We start from the raw sequence: 21,686 nt of genomic DNA, 5'->3' as shown, positions 1-21,686 counted from the left end.
CTTCTATTCGGCAGCCTCCTCCTTGGCCTTCTTCAGTTCATCCTTGAGATTCTCGACCTCCGCGACGACATCTGCAGTCATAATCCAGCAATCCTTGCTTAGGGATAACCCCGAATACCTTCCTGCTAAGGAAATCCGAGCTGTTAAGTCTAAAATCGGACTAACCTTGCGGTTCATCGAACCGCTTGTTGACAAGGTCGAGTTCCTCGTTCGAGCTCTTGAGCTTTCGTCTATTTCAGCCAGCTCCGCGACATTGGCAGCCGCCGCCGAAGACGAGGCCTACAAATCAACTTATATCATTTAGACCCCTGATTCAATAATTTTCGATCCTCCACCAGGTTTTTTCGATCCCGACAGAGTCTCGGGGGCTATACTTAAACTTTGACTATCACAAGCATTCGTCGACTATTCGATCCCCGTTTGATTTTTTTAAACTCATCTAGGGCTTGGGGCTGCTATATATACACGAGGATTGCATGATCTTGCTTAAAAATTCACTTTATGAAAAGAATATTACATGGCTTACCTCTAAGCCCGTTAGGATACCACCAAAAGCTTCCTTCAGTCCGCTACTAATGGACCGAAATACTTTGTAAAACCACGCCCATCACGTCGTGGTGTTCCACGACGATGGGGGAGCTTTTCAAGACCGCCTCCATCATGTCCGGCCACCCAACCGTAGCCCGATCTCCAGTGTTCTGCGCTGGCAACAGGGCCCGGGCTCCTCCTTCGGCAGAGGGCGGGATGGATGACTCTGGAGGCCTCGGGGTCTCCGAAACTTTCTTCGGGGAGGGCTCGGATTAACCGAGCTCCCTCTTAGTTCACTAGGAGGGATCTCCCCTCCTGGTCTTCGGTGACCGAGGTGTTAGGCTCGGCCATGATGTTGTTACCATCGTCCCTATGTCCAGGCCGGGAGGGGTCTTTCGGGACAACACCTCTCCAGTAGCCCCTATGACTGGAGGGGGCATGGAGTATGATGCGGTCCAACTCTCCGCAAGCTTGGCTGGCGGAGAGTTCTCCTCTAAGACCTGGTCAGTGGGGAGATCATGCGGCGAGCTGCAGTAAGAAAAACATACATATGATTAGTAATCAGCCTTAAGGAAAAATGCCCGGGGAGTTTTCGGATTTGTACCTTTGGGCAGGTGCTTAACCCTAGGGTTCCTTTGAGGAACCTCTTCTGAAGCTTCGGACTCCTTGGCGGAGTTCGAGCTGTCATCGGACAGGACCAGTTTGGTCCTGTGCTGCTTCTTCGGGGCAGGAGGGGGCAGACCCTCTTCCCCATCACGAACACAACCCTCTTCCTTGTTCCGGAGGAGTCACTCTCCTCCCCGTCCTCTTCCAGCTCCCCCTCTTGAGCAAAGGGTGCATGGGTATCCCCAGACTTAGTGTCCAGTGGTCCCCTTGGGTGGAGGCCTTCTCGGTCCTCGCTCGTCTCGATCTTCTTCTTCTCTTTCTTCTCAGGCGCCTTGTACGGTGCCACAGTCAACATTTCCTCCAGTGGAGCTGGCCTGGGGTCTTTGGGTAGCGGGGCCGAACTATGGATCCGTGCGGCTTTCTCAAGAAAGTCCTCTGATGGTGGGGAAGTAAGTGTTAGATACCTTGTTAAAAGACAAATACCCAAACGCAAAAGAATAAAACTTCATTACCTCCCTAGGAGGGTGCACAGCGTCGAGGCCAATGTCTTCCGCCTTGGCCGGCCACTCCTCCTGGGGCTTGAATAACACCTTCCACAACTTGTCGTGGGTGGTGCCGTTGAAATGTAGCACGATGGCTGGGTCCTCGGGCTTATAGCACCACATTGGGGCGGCCCGTTGTTGGCAGGGTAGGAGGCGGTGACAGAGCATCACCTGAACCACATTGGTTAGCTTGGCGCCCGCCTTTATCATGCTGAAGACGCGCTTCTGTAGCAACTCCACCTCCGTGGGTGACCCCCAGTCGAGGCCCTTCTTGGTCCACGAGGCTAGTCTCATGGGGGGTTCGGATCTGAATTGGGGAGCCGCCGCCCAGCCCGCTCCCCGTGGCTTGGTGATATAGAACCACTCTTTTTGCCAAACCTTGATGGTCTCTATGAAGGTAGCCTCTGGCCACTTGACGCGGGCGATCTTGCTCGTCATAGGCCCTCCACATTCCGAATGTTGGTCATCGACTATCTTCGGCTTGACATTAAAGATCTTTAGACACAAGCCGAAGTGTGGCTGGACCCGTAGAGAGGCCCCGCAGATGACGATGAAGGCCGAGATGTGCAGAGAGGATTTCGGGGCTAGATCATGAAAATCTTGTTCATACAAGAACATCAACCCCCCCGACGAAGGTGTGGAGCGGGAGGCCCGGTCCCCAGACGAAGTGGGGGACGAACACCAGCCTCTCGCCTCGTTGGGGCGTGGGGACGACCTAGCCCTCCTCTGGATCTCGGTGAACAACATCGGTCGGGAGGTGGCCAGCGTGCTTCAAATCCACGATGTCATCGTTGGTGACGATGGAGGCCTCCCAATTGCCTTTCGCACCAGATCCAGCCGTGACCGAATTAAGGGAGTGGCTAAAAGGGAGTTCTTGAGGAAGGTTGGGCCGGGGCACTCGACCTCTGTAGATTGGAGAAAGCAATGGCGAGACGAAGGAGAAAGCATGCGGAGATAGCGGTGGTAGTTACCCTTTTATAAGCTGTCATAATACAAAGAGTCTGTTTACTGTGCCGCAGGGCTTGCCGCTTCCCGATATAATCATGATGTTATGTGCGAGTGGGATAACCAAAATTATTGATCATATCCCTTAAAGACAGGGTATGATCTTCGTATTGGTGGGAAGTGCCAATGGAGAAACTGCCTCGAACTGTGAAACGAGTTTTCATAGTGGTCCAGTGTTTGTGACCGGCCGTGACCTTTCGCCAAAAGTTTTCAGGCGAGGGCACTATTCACACTTGAGCAGTTGGCCTCGGAGGCTAAGCAATATCTATAATTTGGATTCCGAATATATCCCAGTTGAACACATGGACGAACTTTGTTAAGAAACTTTTGGAGGCTTGGCTAAGTGGAATTACTCCGATGGATAGCCCAAATGCCACACAGTTTTCTACATCAAATCGTGTGTGATGAAGTTAATGAAAGCAAACAGTTAACCAAGGCAGAGCGTGTGTGATAGTTACACCTTTCACACATGAGCGTATACATAAAACTCTGTGGGATGTACATCCGAACGGAAACGTTTTCCCTGGATTGATTGTGTGGGATGTACATAAGAGCGGAAACGTATTCCTTGGATTCACCGTGTCTGATATACATACGAACGGAAATGTTTTTCTGGGATTCACCGTGTGGGATGTACATACCTACGGAAACGATTTCTGGGATTCACCGTGTGGGCTGTACATACCTACAGAAATGATTTATGGGATTCACCGTGTGGGATGTGCATACATACAGAAATGAATGGGTTTCAATGCCTCGCTCGATCACACACGGCCCCAGCCTGGGTCCTAGGAGGGCCTATCCTCGACGATTTCTGGGTCATGTGGGAAGGACACCCTATCGCACACACTCACTTGGCGACAGTTCCAAATGCCGTCGCGGAAAGGGGTTTTAAATCATTTGTTTAGGACCGACGTGCACCAGTGCATATTACCTTGTGTTCTCCTTGAATAAACATTTGCGTAATCCAGCTTAGTTCACGGCATGTGAACTTTCATTATTATTCACATCATTCAGTCGTGCAAGTGAAAGGCAATAATGACAACATTTGATGAATTGATTGAGGTGAAGAAAAGATGGTACGAACTCAACCTGTTTTCTTTTTGTAAATATGATTAGCTCATCGTTCTTCATTCAGCCTATTATGAATAAACAAGTTTGCAATGACAATTAGATATATTGTTACTCATGCCATGATTAAATAGCAAGGAGTGGACAATGGTTTATCTTGTGTGTCAACATGCATTTAAAATGTGTTGGTGTAACAAACCATGTGTTTTTTTCCTAGACTATGCACATGCACAGAGCACCAGGCCAAGCCAGAACACAAGGAACGAAGAGATTCGAAGGACCAATATACATTTCAGAGGGACCAAGGTCAAGCTAGAGAAGCAAGGTACCAGCAGCAGAAGGCCTCTTTTGCCAGGCAGGCGAGCCCGGCAAAGGGCAAGGCCACGCACTAAAAGAGACAACCAAGGCGTCCCGGCAGGGCCTGCCGGGACTCACGGAGACGAGACCACCTCACCAACTACTCCACCATGACCCACGTCGTCGATCAATGTGGTGTCAAGCCGCAAAGTGACTAAGTGGCAGCCATTCGCCACATGGCAACCTCTCTCCACAGTAAGAACCCATAAATGACACCCGTCCTGTAACGTGTCAAACGAGTAGGCGAGGAGCTGGCAAGATGGCCTGGCAAGCCTTGCCGGGCAACCAACGATGTGACGTTGAGTGGTGCATTTAATGCGCCCTGTCAGCCCACAGAGTTAGGTATGATAGCACTGTTTGATATCTTATCAGTGCATAATGACTACTTTGCCACTTTGGTAACCCCTTGATCTATAAAAGGAGGCCCATGGCAACCATAGAAAGGGATAGAAGATTGGATAACTCACACCCCCATACGCGCGTAGCCACTGCTGCCCTGAGGCAACCCCTACTTGGAAAGTGTACTACGATCCACCACCACCTTTCCACCATCAATCCACCAAAGCAGGAGTAGGGTTTTATGCCTCACGGCGGCACGAACCTGGGTAAAATTGCATGCATGATCTCTGTCGTGCTACCCCACGCTCTTCTGCTCTTTGTGCAACGCGACGTCCCCCTGCCAAACCAGCAAGGGGCCTCCTGGTCCCATAGGTGTCTGTGGTTTCCTGGGACATCTTTGGCGCACCAGGTAGGGGGCTCGCTTGCGCGAACCTAAACGAATGTGCAGTTCATCATCTTCTTCACCATCTTCATCTTTGACGGCGCCATCGACCATGGCACCCAAGAAGAAACTTGGGCCTTCGGCTCACCCGTCCACCTCGAAGGCTCCGTCACCCGCGGCCTCTAACGCCGTGGGAGGTGCGGAGACATGTGAGGATGCGGACGATGCTGGAGCTGTGGTCGGAGTAGGCGGCACCGTCACCACTTCCCCCACGGCAGACGTAGGAGGCAGAGGCATTAGAGGAGAGCAGCATTAGCAACACCCTGACGGCTATGCTCCACAAGATAAGGGTGATGGAGTCACTCCATCTGCGCCCCTCTCTCCCACCGACGGGCACAACCACGCCAACAGCGCCCGGATCGGGGTGAATCGCGGCCCTCCGGCCGCTCCCACCACGGGTGCGGCCGCAGCGCGTGCACCTCCCCCGGGACAGGTCGACCAAGCCGTTGCGCCTGACGGATCCACTGGCCCTTGAGCGCCTGATGAGGACATCAATACAATTGTTACACCCACAGCCCCTGCTGCTATACATACTGGACCAATTACTAGAGCTCGTGCACGCCAACTAAATTACCAGGTACTTTCGTTTCTTGGTAATGATTCTAATGTTCATGAGAATATGATGCTGCCTAAATTGGATACATTTGTTTTGCTTACAAATGAAGGGCCTAGCTTGGAGAAGGATGAACATTGGAGCAAGAACAAGCATGGAGATGATGGCATGCACAAGGGGAACAAGAACGGAGTTACAAGTGATGATTTCAGGACTTTGAAGCCACCATAATGGGTGCATGAAGCCTTGGACGAAATATACAAGATGCCACTTCATAAATTTCGTCCCGAGGTTATTTTAGGTACTGAATCACCTTATTATTGGGCCAGGCCCATGTAATTTCGAAATACATAAGTATAGGCTATTTTTAGAGTCCGTATGTGTGGGGAAACAAGAGATAGGGTTGATTTCGGACCCCTCCACCAAGGGCCACGAAATTCCCCCCTCTTCCTCCATATATACAGCCCTTAGGGCATCGTTTAGACTTTGGGTTTTGTTTAGATTAAAAGTTCGCCATAGCTGCAACTTCGCGTACTTCGTTTGTGTTCAACGACCAGACAAAGGCGTCACAGAACCCCACCTTGATCAATAAAGCTTTCATCTTATATTCGCAATATCCAGATTGCAATCTTAGTTTCTTGCTTGTTCTTCGTTTGCTCGCAGGAAACAGACCCTGGTGGTCAGGTTGATCGTGCTCCGGCGTGGTCAATAACCTCTCGGAGTTGGTTTAGCGATTGCTAAGGCGCGACATCCTCGCACGTTCGTAGTCGGATCGTCAAAGTCGACTTCCACCAAAGCGAAATCCACCATCTCATCGAAAGACGGGACACCTCCGCCTCTATCAAGTGGTATCAGATTTCCAGGTTGCTCGGTGAGATTTTACAGTTTTTCGTAGTTTGGATCGAGTCTGTTCTTCATACCTATAGTCCACGAAAAAGCCACAAAAAAAATTTAGGGTTAGTTCATCATATCCGAACCAATCTGAGCCTTGCATAATCTTTTTAGGGTTTTGCTTTGTTGAATTTGCGGTTGCATCGTCGTGTCTAGTTGCTGGTCTTAGAGTCTAGTCTTGTAGAGTTTCGAGTTCTGGTCATAAGTTGTCACGCCGCCGCCGCACCATCATCATCGCCCCTGCCATCTACCACCACCGCACCGAATCCGTATCCATATACCACCACCAATCCGTGTCCATATACCACCACCGATCCATATCCATATACTACCACCGCTACCACCACCGCTGCCATATACCACCACCATATATCCACCACCAATCCGAGTTCTTTGCTTATTAGGGTTGTTTTCGGGATCCATCTAGATTCCGATTTGTGTTTCCTTGCCGGAGTAGGTTTCGGAAAAGAAAAAAAAAGAGTCGGGTAGCCACGCTCCGTTTAGGCCCAAAATTTTTCGAAAACGCATTTTTTGAAAAAATTTCTGGCTATCCTATTTTTAGGTGTTTCTGAGTGTTTTGAGACAGGTGCCATTATAGGAAGTTTTTTTTGACCCGTTTCCAGTTTTTGGGTCCGGGCAGTCGAAAAAAAAAAAAATTGGTCGAAAAAAATTTCGTGCCCATCCTGTCAGTTTGAGCTAGGAAGAGTTTTGAGACACTCGCCATTATAGTGATTGATGATGAGGACATCAATACAATTGTTACACCCACAGCCCCTGCTGCTATACATACTGGACCAATTACTAGAGCTCGTGCACGCCAACTAAATTACCAGGTACTTTCGTTTCTTCGTAATGATTCTAATGTTCATGAGAATATGATGCTGCCTAAATTGGATACATTTGTTTTGCTTACAAATGAAGGGCCTAGCTTGGAGAAGGATGAACATTGGAGCAAGAACAAGCATGGAGATGATGGCATGCGCAAGGGGAACAAGAACGGAGTTACAAGTGATGATTTCAGGACTTTGAAGCCACCATAATGGGTGCATGAAGCCTTGGACGAAATATACAAGATGCCACTTCATAAATTTCGTCCCGAGGTTATTTTAGGTGCTGCGTCACCTTATTATTGGGCCAGGCCCATGTAATTTCGAAATACATAAGTATAGGCTATTTTTAGAGTCCGTATGTGTGGGGAAACAAGAGATAGGGTTGATTTCGGACCCCTCCACCAAGGGCCACGAAATTCCCCCCTCTTCCTCCATATATACAGCCCTTAGGGCATCGTTTAGACTTTGGGTTTTGTTTAGATTAAAAGTTCGCCATAGCTGCAACTTCGCGTACTTCGTTTGTGTTCAACGACCAGACAAAGGCGTCACAGAACCCCACCTTGATCAATAAAGCTTTCATCTTATATTCGCAATATCCAGATTGCAATCTTAGTTTCTTGCTTGTTCTTCGTTTGCTCGCAGGAAACAGACCCTGGTGGTCAGGTTGATCGTGCTCCGGCATGGTCAATAACCTCTCGGAGTTGGTTTAGCGATTGCTAAGGCGCGACGTCCTCGCACGTTCGTAGTCGGATCGTCAAAGTCGACTTCCACCAAAGCGAAATCCACCATCTCATCGAAAGACGGGACACCTCCGCCTCTATCAGCGCCTTCACCGCACCACATCCAGGTGGTCACACCGCAGCAGCAGCGGGGGCACGATGCTGCCGCCGCCGGCACCGTTAGGAGCCGAGTGATGGTGCGGTCGACTTCATCATCGTTCCTGCCAAGTACAGCTTCGGAGGCCATGGCGCAAGCTCAACTGCTGCTGAGGTTTCCGCAGGCGGCCGAGCAGATGGATGAATGGCGTGCCACCATCCAAAGTCTGCTCAGTTTCGCCAAAGCTGGGGGCTCACGGTGAGCTAGCCCACCGTGACCTCCCTAAGTGACAGCAATGGCTCGTGCTGCTAACCATATGGAAGGGGCCATCCCCACGGTGTAGTACCCGCCATGGCAACCAGTGCGAGCACAACAAAATCAAGAACCCGACGATGTCTCGATGGCCTCTTCTGACCCTCGAGCACATCCAGGCCAACGACGAGCCCCGGAGGATAGGCGGAGAGGAGGCACGCGCGTCGTTGCCGAGCAATGCCGCGACGACCTCCACCGGACTAACGGATGCGACGACCCTAACGTTGACGAGCCCGCGCTCGGTGTTGCCGAGTGCCTACCTTTCAAGGTTGTCTGCCCTGCCTTCACTCGTGAGTTGTGGCAAGTCTGTTGGTCGTCCATTCGCACGTTCAAGCTAGAGATAACTGAGAAGTACGATGGGAGGTTGAACCCGGTAGAGTTCCTGAGCATCTACACCATCGCTATTCAGGCTGCCGGGGGGGAAGAGATGAGAAGGTGTTTGCCAACTACTTCCCTTTGGCCCTCAAGTCCAATGTGACGTCTTGGCTGATGCACCTACCGGAGAACTCCATTTCATCATGGGCTGATCTATGCCACGAGTTCATTGGTGCCTTCACTAGCGGCCATCAAGAGCCAGGCCGACCCGACGACTTGCAGCTTCTCTAGCAGAAGGAAGGAGAAATCCTCCGTAAGTATTTACAGAGATTCAGCATAGTTCATAGAAACATCTCCAATATCAATCCAGCAGCTGTGATAGCTGCCTTCTAGTCCAATGTGCACAACCGCCGGATTCATTCCAAGATGAACGTGCGGTTGCCCAAGACTGTGAAGGAGCTCTACACCCTAGTGGATAAGTGTGCTTGGATGGAGGAGGGAAGGAAGTTGCCCGAAGAGGAAGATTGCACTGATGTTGATTCAGAAAACGATGATGAATCAACCAGCCAGAAGAAGATCAAGAAGCGTAGTAAGAAGAGGAGGGATAAGTAAGTGATGATTGTTGAAGGGTCGGGCATGCCTAGTACCGGCAAGAAGGCCAAAGTTGAGGCCCTCGGCAAGGAAGCTGCCGCGTGCGCTGACTGCCGGGAAGCCACAGCTGCCGAGAAAGCCGGGAAAGGTGATGGGCCGTATTGCAAGATTCATCGGACCAAGGGCCACAACCTTCAAGAGTGTTATCAGGTTGAGCAGCTTGTCAAGATACAGAGGGCATAATATGAGAAGCATGACAAGGAAAAAGGTCAGAATGTTGTTGGCGGTAAGGGCCAAGGTGCTGAACTAAACCGCCCCGACAAACCCTTTCTGAACCAAGGAAAACCCGCCGAGGCCGCGAGAAGGATGCTTGCAATGATGAGACTGATGGAGGGGATAAAGAGGAAACTAGTGAGCAAGAGTTTCAAAATGCCACTGACGCCCTGTGCATTGATAGGGGTGCATCTCTACACACCTCTCACCACCAACTCAAGTGGTGGGCCTGAGAAGTCAATGCCGTGGAACCAGCGCCAGAGGCTTGGAAGCCGCTCAAGTGGTCCCATAAGCCCATCATCTTTGACAAGGAGGATCACCCTAGCCGTACCACAGCGGTAGGGTGTTTTCCATTGTTGGTCTCCCCAACGATTCGCAACCTCAAGGTCACAAAGATGCTGGTGGACGGTGGGGCCGGGTTGAATCTGAGTTCCCCAGCAGTCATTAGCAGGCTTCAGATAGTAGAGGAAGAACTAGAGGTTACCAGCACATTTCAACGAGTTAAACCCCAGTAGGAGCTATCCTAAGGGAAAGATCGCGTTGCTGGTAAGTTTGGGGGAGAACTAAACTACCGGACTAAGAGGATTGTGTTTGGTGTGGTCGATCTCCCCTGCCATACAATGGGATTCTTGGATGCCTGGCCTTGGCTAAATTCATGGCAGCATCCCACTATGCCTACAACACCTTGAAGATGCCTGGGCCACTGGGAGTCATCACCATCCCATCGGATGAGAAGGATGCAATCATTTGTGTGGACAAGATGTACCGGGACGTAGTCGCAGCAGAGGCAGCGGCAGCAGTGGTTCCCGCTAAGGAAAACAAAGGGAAAAAAAGATAAATTGTAGGAGCTCCGGCAAAGAATCTGGGAAGCAGGCCACCTCCGAGTGCACAACACCCGTTGATGACGTGCCAGAGTGTTCCAATAGCAAGAGATCCAAGGTCGCTGCACCCCAAGTGAAGAAGGTCCTGGCAGGGCTGGCTGGCGTTGATGGTACTTTCATTATCAGTGCCACCCTCGATGACAAATAGGAAAGCGCGCTCGTTGCCTTCCTCCGGGCGAATATCGATATGTTTGCTTGGCAAGCATCTGATACCCATGGTGTTCCCAGGGAGGTAATTAAGCACCACCTTGTTGTCTGCCCACATGCCCGACCTGTCAAGCAAAAAGTCTGGAAGCATGCCTTGGAGAGGAAGCAGTTCATTGCGGAAGAGATCAAGAAACTTGAGGCTGCTGGTTTGGTCAGAGGAGTGTTGCATCCCACGTGGTTGGCAAATCCAATGGTAGTCCAGAAGGCTAACGGGAAGTGGAGGCTTTGCATAGATTTCACAGATCTCAACAAAGCTTGCCCGAAGGACCCGTTTCCCTTGCCGTGTATCGATCAGATTGTGGATTCCTCTACAGGTTGTGATTTGCTCTCCTTTCTGGATGCATATTCTGGGTATCACCAAATCTTCATGTCCAAGGAAGATGAAGAGAAGACGTCATTCATTACTCCATGTGGTACGTACAGTTTTGTCCGCATGCCGTTCGGATTAAAGAGTGCCGGGTCTACTTTTGCAAGGGCAATCCAGATTCGTTTTGATCCACAACTGCACAGAAATATAGAAGCTTATATGGACGACATTGTGGTCACTACCAAGGATAGAGCCACCCTTATTCAGGATTTGGAGGAGACGTTTGCTAATCTGCGCAAGATCAATTTTAAGATCAACCTAGAAAAGTGTGTATTTGGTGTTCCTCCAGCAAGCTACTTGGGTTCTTCGTATCCCATTGCGGGATCAAAGACAACCCCGCAAGATCAAAGCTATCGAGCAGATCCAAGCACCAAGGATAGTTAAGGATGTGAGGCGTCTGACAGGATGTGTTGCCGCCCTAAGCAGATTCATCTCCAAGTCTGCCGAGCGTGCCCTGCCATTCTTCAAAAGTTTGAAGAAGGCAGGGCCTATGAGGTGGACCCCAGAAGCAGTTGCAGCATTGCAAGAGTTGAAGGCCTACTTGTCATCAATGCCTACCTTGGTTGCTCCCAAACCCCAAGAGTTGTTGCTGCTGTACTTAGCGGCAACCAACCAGGTGGTTAGTGCAGCCTTGGTAGTGCAGCGAGAAGTGGATGAGGCAGAGAGTGAGCAGGGACCGGCAGAGTCAGAGAAGGATCAGGACAGCAATGGGCATGGCAATGAGAGCAACCCCAAGCACATGACAAGGAAGAAAGTGTAGAAATGCCCAGTGTACTTCATCAGCTCCCTGTTATAGGGGGCTAGATCAAGGTACTCTGGCGCGCAAAAGTTGATCTTTGGTCTCATCATGGCCTCAAGGAAACTAAGCCACTACTTCCAAGCCCATGATATCACGCTTGTCACTCGCTTCCCATTGCAAAGGATACTCTGAAACCCTGAGGCTACCGGCAAAATAGTGGAGTGGGCTTTGGAGTTATCCGGTTTTGGTTTGAAGTTTGAGAGCAGATCAACTATTCATTGTAGGGCATTGGCATAGTTTATTGCAGAATGGACACCAACCCCTAATGAGGAAGTGACAGAGACAGTTCTACCAGGCAAGGAATCGCCCCAAGAACGGATTATGTATTTTGATGGTGCTTTTTCCCTACAAGGTGCAGGAGCTGGTTTGCTTCTTGTCGTCCCCTCCGGGGAGCACTTGAAGTACGTCGTCCGAATGCATTTTGCCCGGGAAGAACCAACCAACAATACAACTTAGTATGAAGGGCTCCTTGTCGGGCTCAAGATTGTAGCTGAGTTGGGAATTAAGAAGCTGATCATTCGAGGAGATTCACAGCTTGTGGTGAGACAAGTCAACAAGGATTAGCAAAGCCCATTGATGGAGACATACGTCGAGCAAGTGAGGAGATTGGAGGAGCGCTTTGATGGATTGCAAACAGAGCATGTACCCCATGCGGAAAACAGCATAGCTGATCATCTGTCAAAGGGTGCTGCGTAGAAGCTTCCTGTGGAACCAGGGACTTTTGTTCTCCATCTCACTCAGCCCTCCGTATCCCCAGCAACAATGGCCCGGAAAAGGAGAAAGTTGAACTCCAGTAAGCCTCTCCCGGTAGAGCCGTCTTCTCCTGGCAGAGTGATAGAGGCGAAGGTGTCCCGATGTTGTGATGAGATGGTGGCTATCATTTTCTGTGGGAGTCGACCTTGACGATCCGACTACAAACATGCGAGATGTTGTGCCTTAGAAATCTCTAAACCAACTTCCGAGGGGATATTGACCACGTCGGAGCATGATCAACCTGACCACAAGGATCTGTTTCGTGCGAGCAAACGAAGAACAAGCAATAAACTAAGATTGCAATATGGATATTGCGAATATAAGAGGAAAGCTTTATTAATGAAGGTGGGGTTCTGTGACACCTTTGTCTGGTCGTTGAACACAAACGAAGTACGCAAAGTTGCAGCTATGGTGAACTTTTAATATGAACAAAACCCAAAGTCTAAACGACGCCCTAAGGGCTGTATATATGGAGGAAGAGGGGGGGGGGGATTTCGTGGCCCTTGGAGGAGGGGTCCGAAACCAACCCTAACTCTTATTTCCCCACACATACGGACTCTAAAAACAGCCTATACTTAAGTATTTCGAAATTACATGGGCCTGACCCAATAATAAGGTGACGCAGCACCTATAATAGTCTCTGGACAAAATTTATGAAGTGGCATCTTGTATATTTCATCCAAGGCTTCGTGCACTCCCTATGGTGGCTTCAAAGTCCTGAAATCATCACTTGTAACTCCGTTCTTGTTCCCCTTGCGCATGGCATCATCTCCATGTTTGGTCTTGCTCCAGTGTTCATCCCTCTTATCCATGCCAGGCCCTTCATTTGGAAGAAAACAAATGTATCCAACTTAGGCAGCATCATATTCTCATGAACATTAGAATCATTACCAAGAAACGAAAGTACCTGATAATTTAATTATCTGCGCGAGCTCTAGTAATTTGTCCAGTATGTATAGCAGCAGGGGACGTGGGTGTAACAATGTTATTGATGTCCTCATCATAGAGACACTACCGGAAACAACTCCTCATAGCCTGCCAGACCACACCCTCCAGCCGAGCCCATGGACCCCGCGAACAAGGCATGTGCTCCCACAGCAGAGGAGGTGCCGCTAGTTCTCGTTGCCGAGCCCAGGCTCCAACTTGGGCAAGGCAAATTTTCCACTTCCTGCAGACCAGAGAGCTTCCCGGCGACCAAGACGAAGTTGAAAAGGTAGCCCGGAGGGCCAGTATGTATCAGTTTGTCGATGACACTCTGTACAGAAGGAAGCCCAACAGTGTGAAATTGAAGTGTGTCTGTCGGAAGAAGGAAAGGAACTGCTGGCTGAGATACACAACGGCATGTGCGGCTCCCACATTGGATCATGGACATTAGTTGGGAAAGCATTCCGACAAGGATTCTATTGGCCCATATCCCTCCAAGATGCGGTCGAGCTAGTCAACAAATGTGAAGCCTGCCAGTTCCATTCCAAGAAAACCCACTTACCTGCCCAAGCTCTTCAAACAATCCCTCTATCATGGCCTTTTTTGGTCTGGGGGCTCGATATCCTCGGCCCCATCCCCCGAGCAATCGGGGGCTTTGAATTCTTATTCGTTGCTATCGACAAGTTTACAAAGTGGCCAGAAGTGACTGCCGTGAGAAAGGTGACTGCTCAGTCAGCTATCAAGTGTTGGGGAACATAGTAATTTCAAAACAAATTCCTACGCACACGCATGATCATGGTGATGCATAGCAACAAGAGGGAAGAGTGCCGTCCACGTACCCTCATAGAACGTTAAGCGGAAGCGTTATGACAACACGATTGATGTAGTCGTACGTCTTTACAATAGACCGATCCTCAGTATCGAACGTACGGCACCTCCGCGTTCAGCACATGTTCAGCTCGGTGATGTCCCACGAACTCATGATCCAGTAGTGCTCGAGGGAGAGTTTCGTCAGCACGACGGCGTGGTGACGATGTTGATGAAGCTACTGTCGCAGGGCTTCGCCTAAGCACTGCTACGATATGACTGAGGTGGATTATGGTGGAGGGGGGCACCGCACACGGCAGGGAGAGATCAATGATCAACTTGAGTGTTCTACGGTGCCCCCTGCCCCCGTATATAAAGGAGGGAGGGAGGAGGTGGCCGCCCAAGGAGAGGCGCGCCAAGAGGGGGAGTCCTACTCCCTCCTCCTTTCCTAGTAGGAGTAGGAGAGGGGGAAGGAAAGAGAGAGGAGGAGAAGAAGGAAAGAGGGGGCCGGCCCCCCTTGTCCTAAACCAATTCGGTTTGGGCCTTGGGGGGGGGGGGCGCCCCACACTCCCCTTGCTGCCCTCTATTTCCACTAAGGCCCATGTAGGCCCATTAAGCCCCAGGGGGGTTCCGGTAACCCCCGGTACTCCGATATTTATCCGGTAACCCCCGGAACCCTTCTGGTGTCCGAATATAACCTTTCAATATATTAATCTTTATGTCTTGACCATTTCGAGACTCCTCATCATGTCCGCGATCACATCCAGGACTCCGAACTACCTTCGGTACATCAAAACATATAAACTCATAATACTGATCATCACAGAACTTTAAGCGTGCGGACACTACGGGTTCGAGAACTATGTAGACATGACCAAGACACGTCTCTGGTCAATAACAAATAGTGGAACCTGGATGCTCATATTGGTTCCTACATATTCCACGAAGATCTTTATCGGTTAAACTGCATAAGAACATACGTTGTTCCCTTTGTCATCGATATGTTACTTGCCCGAGATTCGATCATCGGTATCTCAATACCTAGCTCATTCTCGTTACCGGCAAGTCTCTTTACTCGTTCCGTAATGCATCATCCCGAAATTAGCTCATTAGTCACATTGCTTGCAAGGCTTATAGTGATGTGCATTACCGAGAGGGCCCAGAGATACCTCTTCGACAATCGGAGTGACAAATCCTAATCTCCATCTATGCCAACTCAACAAGTACCATCGGAGACACATGTAGAGCACCTTTATAATCACCGAGTTACATTGTGACGTTTGGTAGCACACAAAGTGTTCCTCCGGTAATCCGGAATTGCATAATCTCATAGTCATAGGAACATGTATAAGTCAAGAAGAAAGCAATAGCAGTAAACTTAAATGATCAAGTGCTAAGCTAACGGAATGGGTCAAGTCAATCACATCATTCTCCTAATGATGTGATCCCGTTAATCAAATGACAACTCATGTCTATGGCTAGGAAACTAAACCATCTTTGATCAACGAGCTAGTCAAGTAGAGGCATACTAGTGACACAATGTTTGTCTATGTATTCACACATGTATTATGTTTCTGGTTAATATAATTCTAGCATGAATAATAAACATTTATCATGATATGAGGCAATAAATAATAACTTTATTATTGCCTCTAGGGCATATTTCCTTCAGTGTCCCACTTGCACTAGAGTCAATAATCTAGATTACATAGTAATGATTCTAACACCCATGGAGTCTTGGTGTTGATCATGTTTTGCTCATGGAAGAGGCTTAGTCAACGGGTCTACAACATTCAGATCCGTATGTATCTTGCAAATCTCTATGTCTCCCACCTAGACTTGATCCCGGATGTTATTGAAGCGTCTCTTGATGTGCTTGGTTCTCTTGTGAAATCTGGATTCCTTTGCCAAGGCAATTGCACCAATATTGTCACCAAAGATTTTCATTGGACCCGATGCACTAGGTATGACACCTAGATCGGATATGAACTCCTTCATCCAGACTCCTTCATTTGATGCTTTCGAAGCAGCTATGTATTCCGCTTCACACATAGATCCCGCCATGACGCTTTTTTTAGAACTGCACCAACTGACAGCTCCACCGTTCAATGTGAACATGTATCAAGTTTGTGATTTAGAATCGTCCGGATCAGTGTCAAAGCTTGCATCGACATAACCATTTACGTTGAGCTCTTTGTCACCTCCATAAACGAGAAACATATCCTTAGTCCTTTTGAGGTATTTTAGGATGTTCTTGACCGTTGTCCAATGATCCATTCCTGGATTACTTTGGTACCTCCCTGCTAAGCTAATAGCAAGGCACACATCAGGTCTGGTACACAGCATTGCATACATGATAGAGCCTATTGCCGAAGCATAGGGAACACTTTTAATTTTCTCTCTATCTTCTGAAGTGGTCGGGTATTGAGTCTGACTCAACTTCTGATAGAGGCGAGGGTGTCCCGATGTTTCGATGAGATGGTGGCTATTGTTTTCTGTGGGAGTCGACCTTGACGATCCGACTACGAACGTGCGAGACGTCGCGCCTTAGCAATCGCTAAACCAACTTCTGAGGGGTTATTGACCATGCCGGAGCATGATCAACTTGACCATAAAGGTTTGTTTCCTGTGAGCAAACGAAGAACAAGCAAGAAACTGAGATTGCAATATGGATATTGCGAATAAAAGATGAAAGCTTTATTGATCAAGGTGGGGTTCTGTGATGTCTTGGTCTGGTCGTTGAACACAAACGAAGTACGCGAAGTTGCAGCTATGGCGAAATTTTAACCTAAACAAAACCCAAAGTCTAAACGATTCCCTAAGAGCTGTATATATGGAGGAAAGAGGGGGGAATTTCGTGGCCCTTGGAGGAGGGGTCCGAAACCAACCCTAACTCTTGTTTCCCCACACATACGGACTCTAAAAATAGCCTATACTTAAGTATTTCGAAAATACATGGGTCTGGCCCAATAATAAGATGACGTAGCACCTAGAATAGCCTCTTGACGAAATTTATGAAGTGGCATCATGTATATTTCGTCCAAGGCTACATGCACTCCTTATGGTGGCTTCAAAGTCCTGAAATCATCACTTGTAACTCCGTTCTTGATCCCCTTGCGTATGCCATCATCTCCATGCTTGAACTTGCTCCAAGGTTCATCTTTCTTGTCCAATCTAGGCCTTTATTTGTAAGCAAAACATATGTATCCAATTTAGGCAGCATCATATTCTCATGAACATTAGAATCATTACCAAGAAACGAAAGTACCTGATAATTCAATTGCCGTGCGTGAGCTCTAGTAATTGGTCCAGTATGTATAGCAGCAGGGGCTATGGGTGTAACAATGGTACTGATGTCCTCATCAACTTCACACCTTGTAACACAGGCAAGTACCCTTTCTTTGCTTGATCCATTTTGAACTTTTTCAAAACTTTGTCAAGGTATGTGCTTTGTGAAAGTCCAATTAAGCGTCTTGATCTATCTCGATAGATCTTGATGCCCAATATGTAAGCAGCTTCACCGAGGTCTTTCATTGAAAAACTCTTATGCAAGTATCCTTTTATGCTATCCAGAAATTCTATATCATTTCCAATTAGCAATATGTCATCCACATATAATATCAGAAATGCTACAGAGCTCCCACTCACTTTCTTGTAAATACAGGCTTCTCCAAAAGTCTGTATAAAACCATATGCTTTGATCACACTATCAAAACATTTATTACAACTCTGAGAGGCTTGAACCAGTCCATAAATGGACCACTAGAGCTTGCACACTTTTCTAGCTTCCTTTGGATCGACAAAACCTTCCGGTTGCAACATATACAACTCTTCATCCAGAAATCCATTTAGGAATGCAGTTTTTACATCCATTTGCCAAATTTCATAATCATAAAATGCTGCAATTACTAACATGATTCGGACAGACTTAAGCATCGCTATGGGTGAGAAAGTCTCATCGTAGTCAACTCCTTGAACTTGTCGAAAACCTTTCGCAACAAGTTGAGCTTTCTAGATAGTAACATTACCGTCAGCGTCAGTCTTCTTCTTGAAGATCCATTTATTCTCTATGGCTTACCAATCATTGGGCAAGTCAACCAAAGTCCACACTTTGTTCTCATACATGGATCCCATCTCAAATTTCATGGCCTCAAGCCATTTTGCGGAATCCGGGCTCACCATCGCTTCTTCATAGTTTGTAGGTTCACCTTGGTCAAGTAACATGACCTCCAGAATAGGATTACCGCACCACTCTGGTGCAGATCTTACTCTGGTTGACCTACGAGGTTCGGTAGTAACTTGATCTGAAGCTTCATAACATCATTAGCTTCCTCACTAATTGGTGTAGTTGTCACAGGAACCGGTTTATGTGATGAACTACTTTCCAATAAGGGAGCAGGTACAGTTACCTCATCAAGTTCTACTTTCCTCCCACTCTCTTCTTTCGAGAGAAACTCCTTCTCTAGAAAGGATCCATTTTTAGCAACAAATGTCTTGCCTTTAGATATGTGATAGAAGGTGTACCCAACAGTTTCCTTTGGGTATCCTATGAAGACACATTTCTTTGATTTGGGTTCGAGCTTATCAGGTTGAAGCTTTTTCACATAAGCATCGCAGCCCCAAACTTTAAGAAACGACAACTTTGGTTTCTTGCCAAACCACAGTTCATAAGGCGTCGTCTCAAAAGATTTCTATGGTGCCCTATTTAACGTGAATGCAGCCGTCTCTAAAGCATAACCCCAAAACGATAGCGGTAAATCAGTAAGAGACATCATAGATTATACCATATCTAGTAAAGTACGATTATGACGTTCGAACACACCATTTCGCTGTGGTGTTCTTGGTGGTGTGAGTTGCGAAACTATTCTGCATTGTTTCAAATGTAGACCAAACCCGTAACTCAAATATTCTCCTCCACGATCAGTACGTAGAAACTTTATTTTCTTGTTACGATGATTTTCCACTTCACTCTGAAATTCTTTGAACTTTTCAAATGTTTTAGACTTATATTTCATTAAGTAGATATACCCATATCTTCTCAAATCATCTATGAAGGTGAGAAAATAATGATACCCGTCACGAGCCTCTATATTCATAAGACCACATACATCAGTATGTATGATCTCTAACAAATCTGTTGCTTGCTCCATTGTTCCTGAGAACGGCGTTTTAGTCATCTTGCCCATGAGGCATGGTTCGCAAGTACCAAGTGATTCATAATCAAGTGATTCCAAAAGTCCGTCAGTATGGAGTTTCTTCATGCACTTTAAACCAATATGACCCAAACGGTAGTGCCACAAATAAGTTGCACTATCATTATCAACTCTGCATCCTTTGGCTTCAATATTATGGATATGTGTATCACTACTATCGAGATTTAATAAAAACAGACCAATCTTCAAGGGTGCATGACCATAAAATATATTACTCATATAAATAGAACAATCATTATTCTCTGATTTAAATGAATAACTGTCTCGGATCAAACAAGATCCAGATATAATGTTCATGCTCAACGCTGGCACCAAATAACAATTATTTAGGTCTAAAACTAATCCCGGAGGTAGATGTAGAGGTAGCGTGCCGACCGCGATCACATTGACTTTGGAACCATTTCCCACACGCATCGTCACCTCGTCCTTAGCTAATCTTCGTTTAATCCGTAGTCCCTGTTTCGAGTTGCAAATATTAGCAAAAGAACCAGTATCAAATACCCAGGTGCTACTGCGAGCATTAGTAAGGTACACATCAATAACATGTATATCACATATACTTTTGTTCACCTTGCCATCATTCTTATCCACCAAATACTTGGGGCAGTTCCGCTTCCAGTGACCAGTCTATTTGCAGTAGAAGCACTCAGTCTCAGGCTTAGGTTCAGATTTGGGTTTCTTCTCCTGAGCAACAACTTGTTTGTCGTTCTTCTTGAAGTTCCCCTTCTTCTTCCCTTTACCCTTTTTCTTGAAACTGGTGGCCTTGTTGACCAACAAAACTTGATGCTCCTTCTTGATTTCTACCTCTGCAGCCTTTAGCATTGCGAAGAGCTCGGCAATTTTCTTATCCATCCCTTGCATATTATAGTTCATCACGAAGCTCTTGTAGCTTGGTGGTGGTGATTGAAGAATTCTGTCAATGACACTATCATCCGGAAGATTAACTCCCACTTGAATCAAGTGATTGTTATACCCCAAACATTTTGAGTATATGTTCACTGACAGAACTACTCTCCTCCATTTTGCAACTGTAGAACTTATTGGAGACTTCATATCTCTCAATCTGGGAATTTGCTTGAAATATTAACTTCAACTCCTGGAACATCTCATATGCTACATGACGTTCAAAACGTCGTTGAAGTCCCGGTTCTAAGCCGTAAAGCATGGCACACTGAACTATCGAGCAGTCATCAGCTTTGCTCTGCCAGACGTTCTTAACGTCGTCAATTGCATATGCAGCAGGCCCGGCACCCAACGGTGCTTCCAAGACATAATTCTTCTGTGCAGCAATGAGGATAATCCTCAAGTTACGGACCCAGTCTGTGTAATTGCTACCATCATCTTTCAACTTTGCTTTCTCAAGGAACACATTAAAATTCAACGGAACAACACATGTGCCATCTATCTACAACAACATAGACAAGCAAAAATACTATCAGGTACTAAGTTCATGATAAATTTAGTTTCAATTAATCATATTACTTAAGAACTCCCACTTAGATAGACATCCCTCTAATCATCTAAGTGATCACGTGATCCAAATATTAAACCATGCCCGATCATCACGTGAGATGGAGTAGTTTTCAATGGTGAACACCACTATGTTGATCATATCTACTATATGATTCACGCTCGACCTTTCGGTCTCAGTGTTCCAAGGCCATATCTGCATATGCTAGGATTGTCAAGTTTAACCCGAGTATTTTGTGTGTGCAAAACTGGCTTACACCCGTTGTATTTGAACGTAGAGCTTATCACACCCGATCATCACGTGGTGTCTCGGCACGACGAACTTTCGCAACGGTGCATACTCAGGGAGAACACTTATACCTTGAAATTTAGTGAGGGATCATATTATAATGCTACCGTCAATCAAAGCAGAATAAGATGCATAAGGGATAAACATCACATGCAATCAATATAAGTGATATGATATGGCCATCATCATCTTGTGCCTTTGATCTCCATCTCCGAAGCACCGTCATGATCACCATCGTCACCGACGCGACACCTTGATCTCCATCATAGCATCATTGTCGTCTCGCCAACTATTGCTTCTACGACTATCGCTACCGCTTAGTGATAAAGTAAAGCAATTACAGGGCGATTGCATTGCATACAATAAAGCGACAACCATATGGCTCCTGCCAGTTGCCGATAACCTCGTTACAAAACATGATCATCTCATACAAAAATAGAGCATCATGTCTTGACCATATCACATCACAACATGCCCTGCAAAAACAAGTTAGACGTCCTCTGCC

This window comes from Triticum aestivum, chromosome 5A (genome assembly GCF_018294505.1).
Source record: "Triticum aestivum cultivar Chinese Spring chromosome 5A, IWGSC CS RefSeq v2.1, whole genome shotgun sequence".
Classification (NCBI taxonomy): domain Eukaryota; kingdom Viridiplantae; phylum Streptophyta; class Magnoliopsida; order Poales; family Poaceae; genus Triticum; species Triticum aestivum.
The sequence above is the reverse complement of the archived record's forward strand: the minus strand, read 5'-3'. Positions refer to the sequence as shown.